Genomic DNA, 12,806 nt, shown 5'->3' on the forward strand with positions numbered 1-12,806 from the left:
AACAACTATTTTACCACCCAATACCTTAACTTTGCCAGTACTTATTTTACCCCCAAATAGTGTTAAATGATCTTAAATCACTTTAAAGAGACAGTGTGTAGTATTTAGCGCCTCCAAGTGGTACAAAAAACTTACCTTCAGTAAAAAAAAACATTGATTTGAATATTAGGCAAAAATACATGAACTATCATATTAATGTTACTTTTTATTAAACAACAAATCATAGGTAGAAAAATTTGTATATTTTTTTTTACATCGTGGAATCCATACCTAGTAGTCGCCGCCATGTTTGTCAAGCTTCTAGCTGCTACGCACTGATCACTTGGCACTGTTTTTTGCTCGCATTAGACAACAGTGCCATCTAGTGGTCAAATATTACACACTGGGGCTTTGAGTGAGATAAAAACGGATTTTTAAAGCAGCCAGACATTTTGGGTGCTCAGCAACCCCTATACTCTGAACCTAAAATCGCCACTGTTATTGATACAATTTTCTTTCATTTTCTTCTTCTTATTTTTTATAATTTAAAACAATTATTTTGGCAAAAGTGTTTCCATGTTCAATAGCCAAATTCTGGCAAGTAAAAAGAGGGCCTTCTAAAAGAGAACCTCGCTGTAGGCGCTGCCTCAGGCTGATCAGTGCTAAGTGCCTCAACGCAGCTTGGGCATGGCTGACTTTCTGACAACCTCACCTTTGACTTTTGTTGACAGATGTTGATCCTCATTTAAATAGATTGTGTTGATCCAAATATCGATATTATCAATACCGAGAAAATATTTGGAATGAGTTCATACTATTGTTTTGGGATAAATATTGTCCTCCTATTTTATCTATCACAACAATGTTATTAGTGGGTTGTATGATTTTACATACATTCTAATTTTCAAATTCGGTCCAATTGTGTTCACACTTCATATGCACTACTGAGTTTGCTTTTAAAATTTTGTGCAACAGAAGTTATTTTAGTTGTCTTATTGACATTGTCATGCAGTGTTTGTATTTTTGATACATATCTACTTTTTTCTTTAATTTTTTGACTTGCTTGACTTTTGTTTAGAAACAGTTGTGGAAGCTGAAGTAGGAGTATTAAAGCATATTTTTGGGTGCGCCTTATAGTGTAGAAAATACAGTATTTTAGTTGTCCTATTGATATTGTTATGCAGTATTTGTTGACTTTTGTTCCAAAATGGTTGTTCTAGTCTATCTATCTATATACTGAAGCCACACACCCCTAATGGGAGGTGGATAGAATCAAGAACACACTCTCATTCAACAAACATTCATTCCCCCTTCACTATTCCCAACCTGACACAGAACATTAAGCCCCCACCACAAAAAGGGTGAGTTGCTCGGCCATACAAACCTTCACCAGCAGAGGCCCAAAAGCATATAATGTTTTACCCCCTCTTCATCATATGCACCAATATCAGTCATTCTAAACGATCATTCGCCATTCACATCTATTCCTAGCACGCACTCTTGCATCCATTTAATTCACTAACAGTACATCTAGAGCTTGTTTCATCTCATCCTTCCAACCATATTTAGGCCTTCCTATTATTCTATTTCCCACCACTTCTGCACTACATACTCTTTTAGTCAAATATCCTTCATCCATACCTTCCTTATGTCTAAACCAGGGGTGGGCAAACCTTTTGAGTCGCAGGCTGCATTGGCTTAAACATTTTTTGAAAGGGCCAGGAGGAGAAAAAAATGTTGATTACATTTTTTGTATATAGCGATACAGTCTTGAATGCAAACCTCAGCAATACCTGAGTGTAGCTCCTATGCTGTCAGACAAGAAAAAGAGAGGGATAAACAAAAGATAAAAAGTTATCAGAGAGGGAGAAAAGAAAGGGAGAGGAAGAAAGAAATCCAAAGAGAAATAGAAAGACAGAAGGAGAGAAAAGAGTAAAGAAAGCGCGAAGGGTATGAAGAGAGAAAGGATAAGAGAGAAAAGGAAAAAGAAGTTAGAGCAAAAGAGGTTAAAAGACACAGAGAGAGAAAGAGACAAACAGCAACAAAGGGAGAGAAAAAGAGACACAGAGAGTGAAAGAGACCGAGACAGGGTGGGAGAAAAGGGGTGGCAAGGAAAGAGAGAGAGAGAGAGAGAGAGAGAGAGAGAGAAGAGAGAGAGAGAGAGAGAGAGAGAGAGAGAGAAAACCTACTGGACTTGTTCTCGGTTTGAGGAGTGGTAATATTTATTTTGTTAAATATGTTTAATTTCGGGCAGCATGGCGGGGCAGTGGTTAGCGCGTGTGCGGCACAGTTCTGAGGTCATGAGATCGAACCTTCCTGTGTGGAGTTTGCATGTTCTCCCCGTGGGTTGCTTGGGTTTCCTCCGGGCACTTCGGCTTCCTCCCACATTCCAAAGACATGCATGTCAGGTCAATTGGCCGGTCCAAATTGTCCATAGGTATGAGTGAGTTAGGGTTAGGGTTAGGGGTTAGGGTTTTTTCAAAATTTTCTGCATTGAAAGGTATAGTCAAGTTTATTTCTATAGCCAATAATCAAAAGGAGTGTCAAAGGGCTGCACAGACCACAGATAATTGCAAACCACAGACTTTTATCACACCATCCCATGATCTAAAACCTACACGAGGGCAAGGAAAAACTCAAAAACCACAACATGTGGAAAATAAAGAAACCTTGAGAAGGGACCGGACATGAGGTAATCCCCCCCCAGGATGATCAGGCTGCAATGGATGTTGCAATAACAAATAATACACAAATATTGTCAACAGGAAACACGTATAGGTCATTCATGTGCTATGGAATAGAAATGTGTTTTAAGACAAGATTTAAACAGTTCCACTGAGGTTGAAGATCGAATCTCAGGGGGCAGAGCATTCCACAACGTAGTTGTAATGTTGACTTTATATTCATATGTTAGTTACATTGCTGCTTTTTTGATTTGACTCTCTTGACAGTTGTAATTAAAACGGAAAAAATGACCTCGCAATGTCGGGCAAATAGAAAACCTTTTTTTGGCTTCTTGGAGTGGTCAGAGGTCAAGAGATGCAGTACCCAGAGGGCGTTAGAGACGGCGCCAAAGCAGGTGGATATCGATTTTGGTATGTGTGTGCCTTGACAAGACACTTAGTTAAAGACACTCGTGGAGGCCTAAAGTACAACCGTGTAAATTTTCTCAAAAATTGGTTATCCCTAGGAGTCATACACAAACATAAGCACACACACACAAATACACACACACTTATCATGATTTATAGTATCATTTAAATAGATTTAGATTTAGATATTGATTTTTATTTTTTATTCTGGTAAAGTTATCATTGTACTTATTCAATGATAATAGAACCTTTTAGTACTTAAAATCACTGTGCAGTGTTCATTGTTTAACTCACGGGGGAAGGGGTTAAATTTTTTACTGATCATGATGTTTTCAAGCCAAAGGTATTGACATCGGATCCGTTTTAATCAAAACACACGACTTCATGGATCCCTTAACCGCCTGGGTTGTATGGGCACCCCTTTCTGTGGTGTGTCTTGGGCAAGTACGCCCTGAAAGTTAACAGTAGCAGGAGAAGCCTCCCGATCCGACTCAAATACAGCACATTCAACATCTGGTCCTCGTTGTTTTTCGGTGTGCAGCGTCATCCCACACTCCTGAGACGAGGCGGACCTCGGCAATGACAGGCAGTGGGGTTTGCGTGGCAATACTGATACTAGAACATAAATCACTGGGGGAAAACTGGTTTGTTCCAAAATTTTGAGTATCACATTGTACAATACCACATTGCATTATTTGTGGCTTACAGTGTCAACAATTCTCTAAAATATATACCTTGTATTAATTTTGAGCCAGATCAATTCCAAAATCGCCAATATCGCCCACCATTAATGAACACTGAACAGATAAAGAAGTCAGTTCAAATGTTAAAAAGCTTCTCAAAAAACAAATAGTTCTACAATGTGATGTAAAGAGCTGTTAAGTGTCTGGGCTTGTTGCTCCTAATGAATGATGTTGTGTCTGTTTCCTTGGCGACTGCCTTTGGTCAGAAACTGAGAGACTAGAATTAATAATCAGATTTGAGTGAGGTGACAGAAGAGCTTGGAAGCCACCGCTGCGAGCTGAAGAGCCCGCAAGGGGCCACACATTCACACTTGGGAACCGGAACAGGCACGCCAGACATAATTGGAGATAGTGAGAGAGCTTTGGCTAGAAGTGGCCCACAAGTGCGCTTGAAGGTGCGGCTGAGTTTTGTGCAGCGAGGCGAGGAGGAAGGAGAGGAAGGAGAGAGAGGTTGCGCTCTATACAACAGATGAGCTCATGTTAATCAGTTGGACAACCTGCTAGCTAGCTTCTTATTCTTAAGTGTGTGCATAAACCTGCTAGTGATGCGTCGTTTATGAACAATACAGCCCTAAGACCACTGAAGAGCCTTTGAAATGCTCTAACCCCTTTAATTCTATCCCTATGTCTCTTTTTTTCTTTCTTTCTCTCTAATTATCTATCTTTCTCTGACTTTTCCTTTCCCTCTTTCTTTCTCTATTCCCTTCTCTCTTCTTTCCTTCGCTTACTCTATCATGTTGGTGATGTTCATGTACTGTTTTTTGATGCCATGCAAAATCCATTTGAACCTGGCCGTCATGTGCAGCCCCTTCTCAAGGTTTCTTAATTTCTTCATGCTCAGGTTTTGAGTTTTTCCTTGCCCTCATGTAGGTTTTGTCAAGGATTGGAAGGGGTGACCGGACCAGAACGGAGGCAGGAGGCAGGAAGGGAGAAGTCAATTGCGTGACGATCCAAAACTTTTATTTGCCAAAATAAAAGTTGTCCATAACTCAGGGACAAGACAGAACAAACAGGTTTTAACAAAACGTGCAAACAAGGGCTTCTTCCAACTCAACAAAACAGGACCAGGCATAACAGAACGGACAATGTGTATATAATGAGCCAGCACCCGCAAAGCCCACAATCCAGCCTTAAATAGCAGACACGCGATTAGTTGAACTGCTTCAGCTGGTGCCCAGGGGGCGGGGCAGACCGGTCGCCAAGGCGACCATGACAGAGCCCACCCTTTAAGGGACAGCTCCCGAGGTCCCAAAAAGAAAAAATTAATGGTTCGACGCTCACGATTGGGGCAACCCCGCTCCCTCCTCCGAACACGCAGGAACGGGGAGAGGCAGGCGCCCTCTGCGTCGGGCGGATCGGAATCAGCGCTCGGCAGGGGGGGTCCGGCGGGCAAACTGGACAGGCGAAAACAGACAGGCAGAACCGGCGAGAACAGGACAGGTAAATAAGGGAGTCGGACAGGCAGAATCAGGGGAGTCGGACTCAGGACAGGCAGATTCAGAAGAGTCGGACTCAGGACAGGCAGATTCAGGAGCGGCGATTCAGACAGGACAGGCGGAATCAGAACAGGCAAGACAGGACAGGCGGAATCAGAACAGGCAAGACAGGACAGGCGGAATCAGAACAGGCAAGACAGGACAGGCGGAATCAGAACAGGCAAGACTGGACAAAATCAGTACAGGCAGACTGCAGGCAGGCCGGAGAGTCGAACAGGCAGCGGAGTCGGAGTCGGACTGGCAGGCAGCGGAGTCGGAGTCGGACTGGCAGGCAGCGGAGTCGGAGTCGGACTGGCAGGCAGCGGAGTCGGAGTCGGACTGGCAGGCAGCAGAGTCGGAGTCGGACTGGCAGGCAGCAGAGTCGGAGTCGGACTGGCAGGCAGCAGAGTCGGAGTCAGACTGGCAGGCAGCAGAGTCGGAGTCGGACTGGCAGGCAGCAGAGTCGGAGTCGGACTGGCAGGCAGCAGAGTCGGACTGGCAGGCAGCAGAGTCGTAGTCGGACTGGCAGGCAGCAGAGTCGGAGTCGGACTGGCAGGCAGCGGAGTCGGAGTCGGACTGGCAGGCCGCGGAGCCGGAGTCGGAGTGGCAGGCAGCAGAGTCGGAGTCGGACTGGCAGGCAGCGGAGTCGGAGTCGGACTGGCAGGCCGCGGAGCCGGAGTCGGAGTGGCAGGCAGCAGAGTTGGAGTCGGACTGGCAGGCCGCGGAGTCGGAGTCGGATTGGCAGGCCGCGGAGTCGGAGTGGCAGGCCGCGGAGTCGGAGTGGCAGGCGGCGGAGTCGGAGTCGGACTGGCAGGCGGCGGAGTCGGACTGGCAGGCGGCGGAGTCGGACTGGCGGGACGGGGAGTCGGAATGGCAGGCGTCAAATCCTCCCGGGACCCCATTCGAGGCACAGCATAGGCCACGACAGGCGGGGCCGTGTTTCGAACGGGCAGGGAAGGATACCTCAATGGGTGCTTGCCAAACGGCGTCCTCCAGCTCTCCCCAATTCGCGCTGGGATCGTTCGCTGAGTTCAAATGTTGGCTGGCTCATTCTGTCAAGGATTGGAAGGGGTGACCGGACCAGAACGGAGGCAGGGGGCAGGAAGGGAGAACTCAATATTAGAATATCATGAAAAAGTATACAAGTAGGCTATTCAACTAATCACCTGAATCATCTAATTAACTCGAAACACCTTGCGAGGGTTTCCTGAGCCTTAAAAACACTCAGCTTGGTTCAGTAAACTAAATCACAAGTATGGGGAAGACTGCTGATCTGTCTGCTGTCCAGAGGACCATTATTGATACCCTCCATCAGGAGGGTAAGACACAAAAAGAAATTTCTCAAAGAGCAGGCTGTTCACAGAGTGCAGTTTCAAAGCATATCCACAAAAAGTCTGTTGGAAGGGAAAAATGTGGCCGGAAACGCTGCACAACCAAGAGAGATGACCGCAGCCTTAAAAAAATTGTGAAGAAGAGCCGCTTCCAGAATTTGGGGGAGCTTCAAAGACAGTGGGCTGAAGCTGGAGTCCAGGTATCAAAAGCCACAGTTCACAGACATGTCCGGGAAATGGGCTACAATAGCCGTATTCCCATGGTCAAGCCACTTCTGAACTCAAGACAACGGAAGAAGCGTCTGACTTGGGCTATGGAGAAGAAGCACTGGACAGTTGCAGAGTGGTCTAAAGTCCTCTTTTCAGACGAAAGCAAGTTTTGCATTTCATTTGGAAGTCAAGGCGCCAGAGTCTGGAGAAAGGCTGGAGAGGAGCAAAATCCAAGTTGCTTGAAATCCAGTGTGAAGTTCCCACAGTCAGCAATGGTTTGGGGAGCCATGTCAGCTGCTGGTGTTGGTCCACTGTGTTTCATCAAGTCCAGAGTAAATGCAACTGTGTACCAAGAGATTTTAGAGCTCTACATGCTTCCATCTGCTGAAAAGCTCTATGGAGATGAGGATTTCATTTTCCAGTATGAACTGGCACCTGCCCACAGTGCCAAAACCACCAGTAACTGGTGCACTGACCATGGCATCACTGTCCTTGATTGGCCTGCTAATTCCCCTGACCTGAACCCCATTGAGAATTTGTGGGGTATAGTTAAGAAGAAGATGAAAGACACCAGACCTACAAATGCAAATGAGCTGAAGGCCGCTATCGAAGCATCCCGGGCATCAATAACACCTCAGCAATGCCACAGGCTGATTGCCTCCATGCCACGCAGTGATGCAGTAATCCGTGCAAAAGGATTCCCAACCAAGTACTGAGTGCATCAATGGACATTTTCAAATGTTTGATTTAGTTTTGCTGTTATAAAATTATTTTTTGACTTGGTCTGAGGATGTATTCTAATATTTTGATATAGGATTTTTGAATTTTTTTAAGCTGTAAGCCAAAATCAGCAATATTCAAATAATAAAAGGCTTGAAATAGTTCAGTTGATGTGAATTGAATCCAGAATGTATGACATTTTTGTTTTCTTAATTGCATTACAGAAAATAAAGAACTTTATCACAATATTCTAATTTTCTGATACAGTCCTGTATATACACACAAGTCTATACAAATAAACATGACTTGACTCTTTTTCTCTCGCTCTCTATTTCTTTTGCTCTCTCCCCTTTGCTCTCTTTTTCTTTCTCTCTCCCCTTTTATCTTTCTCTTTGTCCCCCTTCATTTCTCTCTCTCTCTCTCTACTTTTTTTCTTACCCTCCCTCCCTTAAAATGGTCGTTATGAGTGGCTTCATATCTGTGCTGTTTTCTTAGTATAAACAATTCAAACGTTTAAATCAGGTACAAAGTTTACTGTGTTTTGAAACTCTAACGACCATATAATGTAGTAGCATAATACATTTCATTCGTTATTGTTGGTATGATATCACTGAAGACAAATAAATCTGAAGAACCGTTGCGGCAGCTTGCAGAAGTATAAAGCAGCCCTTGCCTTTTTCTAAAACAGCCTATTTCTCTAAGGTAATTCCTGCACAAAACAATAACCCCAAAATACCCTTGGAGACTGTATCATTGTAACGGGGCAAAAGATTACATACATCACAGGTGTCAAACAGGCGGCCCACGGGCCAGACCAGGCCCGCTAAGGGATTGAATCCGGCCCGCGAGACAACACTCAGAGAAGCGCAAGAGAAAATCAAGCTGCAGGTTGAAATATGACAACTTGATGTTGCCAAAGCCAGGTGCCTCTCACAAAGAAACTGTACTTGTATTTATTTATCTCTCTCTCTCTCTCTCTCTTTCCTTGCCACCCCTTTTCTCCCACCCTGTCTCGGTCTCTTTCACTCTCTGTGTCTTTTAACCTATTTTGCTCTAACTTCTTTTTCCTTTTCTCTCTTTTCTCTTTCTCTCTTCATACCCCTCGCGCTTTCTTTTCTCTTTTCTCTCCTTCTGTCTTTCTATGTCTCTTTGGATTTCTTTTTTCCTCTCCCTTTCTTTTCTCCCTCTCTAATAGCCTTTTATCTTTTGTTTATCCCTCTCTCTCCCTCTCTCTTTTTTTCTTTCTTTGTCCCTCCCTCTTTCTTTTATTTCTTTATCCCTCTTTTGCTTGCTCTTTAATCTACTAGTCCGGTCCCTGACAGAATGTTTGTTCTATCGTGTGGCCCTCGAGTTAAAATGAATTTGACACCAATGCTCTAGATTAATGTTTCCCAAACTTTTGCAGGCTGGCTCCCCCTTGGCTCCCCGTTGAATTCCTCACTAAAAAACGCAGTGCTTTGTGGTCTCACAACCGCACTACGTCACATCGCGATGTCGATTCGATTTCGGTTAGGGCCCGGTCACACAACCGTTTGCGTCTGTATCGCGGCTGAATCACGGCCAGAAATTTCTGCCCGTGAAGCAGACGCTGCTGCCCGCGGTGGAAAATGCGCAAAATTGGCCAACCCGCTGTTCATCGGTGGTATGCCCGCAAAACAGACGCCGGCGACTGTTCCGCTGCCTCATCGCGTCATTTCCGCGTGTGGACCACGGGTATAAAAGCTGCCAAGCTGGGCTGTAGAAATCATAACCGCTCAAGACACAGTCCCGTGAAGATCAAGATTTCAAGCTATGGCACCGAAGAAGAAGCCAATATGTTATTATTGTAATAGTTTTTCATTTTTATTTTATTATCTTGTTATGAAATGAAAAGAAATGTCAGGAAATAAAAATGGATTAAGACGAGGTCACTACGGTGACGGGGATCCATGTTCACCCCTTGACGTCTCGAGCACAACTGACGTGTGCTCGGCAAATCGCGCTGAATATACGCGGAGAAAGGCGTTTGACCGTCACACGCGTTACACACGCTAATTCACGTGATTCAGCCGCGTTACAGACACAGAACAAACGTGCTATGACCGTGCTCCACCCGCGATTACCCGCTAAAATTCCGCGTCCTACCCGCGTGTAACCGCGCCCTGGCCGCGGCCGTAGCACGTCGTTCCGCGTCTGTACCGCGTGTTATCCGCGTGTGTACCACGTGTGCCGCCCGCGGTTACCCGTGGTCTAAAGTTTTGAGCAGCGCAAAACTTTTTCGCTTTTGCGCGGCGTGTGAATTTCTTGCCGCGTGTAAAGCACGGCTGTATCTCGTCTGTATCGCGATCTCAAAGCGTCCAACAGCGTCTGCATCACGGGCAGAAATTTCTGGTCGTGATTCAGCCGCGATACAGACGCAAACGGCTGTGTGACCGGGCCCTTAATCGTGAAGCCTTAAAGTGTTGCATACAAATTGTCAAACAAATGCTCAAACTTCTGACTTCGACTTCGGACTGCCTCCCCGCTACCGCCCCTCTACAGCCCCCTTCTTGCTTATCGCCCGCCCAGATCTTTCCACCGTCCCTAAGGGGGCGGTACTGTCCACTTTGGGAACCACTGCTCTAGATGGCTGACCCATTCAGCTCATGACTTCATGTTCTTCTTTAATTTGAGATTTGTAATGACCATGTAAATAAGGCATGTGCCAAAGATCTGGAAATTATAAATGCGCAAGATGTTGGCTGTACGGTGATTTTTTAATCAACACAGAATGAGAAAAAAACATGTATATTGACGAAATACAAGAGAAAAATAGCATCTCGAAGGGATGGCTAGCTGGCAGATTTCATTTAATTTAGAGCTGGCTCATAGAACCGGTTCATTAGTCAACCACACATCACTAAAGGCCATCATTGAAGGTCCAAGTGGGAAATACACAGCCCACTACTGTATACTTCTCACTTAGCACATACGGTAAAAAGCATGTGATCCAAAATAGCGCCCGACTATAATTAAGGAGTAATTGCAGCCCCAAGCTTCTGGCTAAAAAACATTCAGTCTGAAGTCCAGTGACTCCAAAACAAGAGGTATCAATGAACGTTCCATATGTGCAACAAGGCGTACTGTTTGTTTAAGGGGTTTTGAGTGTGGACGTGGGCCCCACCCATACACCCCAAAAATTAATTGCTCATTGTTCTGGTGGGCGCAGTTAGCAGCTCAGCCGGACCATCTGTTTTCTTTTCATGCTGTTTTTGTGAGGCTGCGTCACAATAGTCAGTACCTCAGACGACTTTTGGATTATTTGAGTATTTCCATAGAAGATTCGTTTGGTGTTTGAGCGATGCCAAAAATGTGTTGTTTTTCTTCAAAAGATAATGATTACAAGTGCAAAATACACCAGGATATTTTCTAGTCATTAATGCAAAATGGGCTGTGAAATTAATAGAAAAACAAACAATAGATGGGAGGGCCTTCTGTTCTTGGCCTCATTGTGCACTTGTTCCTCTCTTCTTTGAGCTAACTGTGAACCAACCCCCCCGGTCCACCCTCCTGCTGCAAAAATGCTCTCAGATGTAAATTTGCATGATTTCAACTGGTATGGAGTACCCATCCTGCCATATGTAGAAATAAATGTATAAACAAATGAATAGCAACAAATATAGGCCTTATAAATAAATGAACACATACATAAACCAGGTAATACCTAAATATGCAATATGACATAGATGCAATTTTCTTTATTTGTTCATTCATTGTGTCGTGCATTTTGTTGTATTTTTTTGTAAAAACAAATTGTTATTCAGATGAGGAGGCGACCCAGTTTCCTGAGCTCTTCACTCATTGGTTGATCAGTGATGAATCAATCAGCTATTCACCAATAAGTGAAAAGCTTAGTCATTATAACCCCCCCTCCTTACAAAAAACACAACAAAATGCATGACAAAATTGATATCAAATGAATAAATAACAAATAAAACACATAAATAAATTCAATTAATGTCATATTCTTAGGTATTATATGATTTTCCTGTACATGTTCATTTATTTATATGGCACATATTTTATAGGTATTTATTCATACATATATTAATACATATGATAGGTTTGGTTCACCATAAACAAGAGGGGGATTGCATTTCCCACTTTTTACTTTTTAGTGTGTCTTTAGCATTTTCATATACTTAGCATGATGCACAAAACTGATGTACAGTATCCATTGATTTTACATTTTAAAGTTGAATAGTGTGGATGATGTTTTGTCGTGAAAAAATATGAACAAGGATAAATTCAACAGAGGTGGAATTTATCTTATTCACTGCCATAGATGGCTATCGGCGTCCATGATTTATTTCATTGGTCTGATAGGGAATGTTATTGCCAAGTAGTATGGTTTATTGGAATATTAAAAATTTTCACTGAATACAAAGTCAAGATTATATTTGTTCTTCATTTATAACCTTTCTATTGTTTAAGTCATATTTGCACATTGCTGGCCACTTTAACTATTTTTCACACCTGCCATTGGATATATTCTGTATTTTATTTTTTTATTTTTTATATTTCTAAATACTTGTTTGTACTGTTCATATTCTAGCTGTTATTCATCATTCACTGTCTTACTGCTCTAACAAAAGACATTTCCCCATTCTGGGACAAATAAAGGATTATCTTATCTTATCACTCATTCGCTCATTTACTTGTAATAAATGCACCTCATAATTAATTTCTATATCCTATTGTAATATTTTACTTCTTGATATTATTACGTGACTTTTCTTTGTTGTTATTCAGTCTTTATGTATTTAAGTGGTGTTTTTCAATTGGTGTCTTTAGTCCGCAGTTAGAGAAGGCCTTGGGATTTATCAGTAATTGTCAGAATCAATCTAGACAAAGGGATGGCGTGGAGTGAATATTTTTACACTACTTTAAAAGTTTAGTTTTCGCCATAGCCTGCCCTCTCAGTATGAAAGTGATTGACAGAGGTTTTGCTGGCGCACTCGTGAATCCTACAAGCCATTATTCTTTAGCTCATGTGTCACGGTAATATTCTGTTTTAATACAACTTGAAAAAATTGGTACTTTTAGCTCCAGGCCATGCGGAGGAAGAGAAATGCCTTTTTTTTCAGGTTCGATAGTACAAACATAAACTGCAAAGTAGAATAATAAGTATGTCCATACGACTCAGAGGCATATTTTTTTTAGAATGAAAGAAAAACTTGCCAACATCTAATCAAACTGTCAGGTTCTGGCACATGTTTTTGCCTCCCTAAAGGGCAT

The sequence above is a fragment of the Urocampus carinirostris genome, chromosome 1 (assembly GCF_059441175.1).
Source record: "Urocampus carinirostris isolate Australia breed hairy pipefish chromosome 1, RoL_Ucar_1.0, whole genome shotgun sequence".
Taxonomy (NCBI): domain Eukaryota; kingdom Metazoa; phylum Chordata; class Actinopteri; order Syngnathiformes; family Syngnathidae; genus Urocampus; species Urocampus carinirostris.